This window comes from Crocodylus porosus, unplaced genomic scaffold, assembly GCF_001723895.1.
Source record: "Crocodylus porosus isolate Cpor-Errol unplaced genomic scaffold, CroPor_comp1, whole genome shotgun sequence".
Lineage (NCBI taxonomy): Eukaryota > Metazoa > Chordata > Crocodylia > Crocodylidae > Crocodylus > Crocodylus porosus.
The window spans coordinates 44901498-44903648 of record NW_017728947.1 but is presented as its reverse complement, the minus strand read 5'-3'; positions in this window follow the sequence as shown (position 1 = coordinate 44903648).

Below are 2151 nucleotides of genomic sequence, written 5' to 3'. Positions count from 1 at the left end.
TAGCCAAGACGAAGACAATTTTTGGGAAATAGAGAAAAAAAACGTTTTCTGCAGAGATTTGAAATGAGATGCAGTGTCAGTGAAGCAGAAGGAAGCAGAAGAGGCTGTTCCAGATGGTAGGTTCTGCAGAGAAGAAGGATCTCAGGCAGCCAGTGTTTAGACTGTGAAGGGACACAAGCAAGGCTAGCTTTACCTGTGAGGAAAGAGTGGCAGATTGGAAACAAAAATCTGTTTACAGAAATTCATTAGAAGCATGAAAAGAAAATCCACCACAGCATGACTCTACAGACCCTCAGAAATGCACAAAATCAGCTCTGGAAAGTCCTCATCTCAGTTTCTGAAATGGGTTTCCTATGCTACTGGCAAACAACCAGCAGACTTCAGGCATCACAGTAGTAAGGGGAGGCCAGCAAAGACGGTTAAGATTTTGCAAATTATATAAATTACCTTTTGATACATGCAAAAAAGAATCAATGCCAGAAAGAGCATGGCCCCTTCATATCACCCATCCTGTTCTCACCCCTAGGTGTTACATGAACCATCTGGTGGCTGCACACTACAAGAGACTTACCCAGTCAGCAGAGCCATCCATAGGGAATTTTGATTCGAGTATGCGTGGCCATGAGACAAAGACTGTAGACAAGAGTTGCACTAGGTAAGTCCCCCTTTGGCTGAGCTGAAAGAAGCTCTACCAAATGTGCCTCAGGTAGAAGTCACTCTTTTAGATCTCACATTAATTCTAACAAGAAATCAGTTCTTACAAACTTCTCCCCTACAGTTAACTTGAATAAACCATCCAGTTGCTTCCCCTGATAGCTCTGTTGCATTCATGTAAGTGGACTTCCCATTGGGCTACACATGTGTTTAGTTACTGCAGCAACATTTTGCTTGCAGTGTCCCACTATACCAAAATCTTTCCTGAAATTGGGGGGCAGGCGAAATCAAGCGCATCGTCAATAGCCACAGATTCTTTTATTCTCAGAGTGCAACCGGCTGGGAATTCTTTGCCCCCAAACGCACTGGCAGAATCAATCTCACTGGGATTCAGGAAAAACCAGACGATTACTCAGACATCAGCTTCATCAATGGTATAAATAAGTTTTAGCCCTTAACTGCATGAGCTGAAATGGGAGTGAACACCTGTGTTGACATCCCATCTGAAAGAGACCACAGTGTAGGAGTTAGGCTCCAGATACCCTTCACGCATGTTTCTAGAGGCTGAAGATTCCCTCGCTGGGGCCATCTGTTACCCAGACAACATCAATCTTTTGAGAAACAAAGTTTAACTGAGAGACAACGGCAGCAAAAACTGAAAAGAGAGATACAGTATGGAGAACATACCTCATCTGAATAGTTTGCAAAGCCCTGTGTGAAAGGCTCCCCTTAACTTACAGAGAAAAACAAATGTCTCGTATCTCCAGAAATTAGCTTCCTTTGATCATGTCTTTATTAGCTCGTCACAGTCTCCCTTTGCTGTGTTCAAAGAAGCCTGGTGTGATCTCCCATCAAACCTTCTTAACAAGTCTCAGGTGTCTGAGTTCATTATCTCATCAGGGTGAAGCTACATCAATAGTTTCACATAGGAGTGTTGATCCAGAGCACAGCCTAACCACATTGGAAAAGTCTTTGTCTCCTGTCAAAGAACTACTGTCCTCTTATCTTCCTGTCATTGAATCCTGCCTATATCCTTAAACACTCTTTACTTGTCCAGGCTACTGATTTTTAAATTTACATGTCCATTTTTCTGACTATAGGTGCCTTGTCATGCACACATGTTGGGTGCTTCTATCTTAGTGGATCACAGAGGTAGTGAAGACCTGTGCAATTTCAAATCCCTATTAATTTTCCCGTGCCAGGAAATATAAATTCTTGACAGACTTCAGGCTCTCTGTCATAGGACAAATCCAACAAGATTATTTTCTTGAGGATGCAGAAAGAATTCCAGTTCGCTCTCTATTTCTCTGAGAAAGGTTTGTGTTTACTTCACAACTCACAAGATCATAACATGCCGATCCTTGCATCTAAAATGAAAATCATCCAAAATACAGCTGTTAGGCACTAAAAAGAGAAAACATACCACACTCAGGTAGGCTCTGGAGCGGTGAGAGACGCGCGGGTGAAGCCCGCTGCGCCCCCACTCCCCCGAAGCCC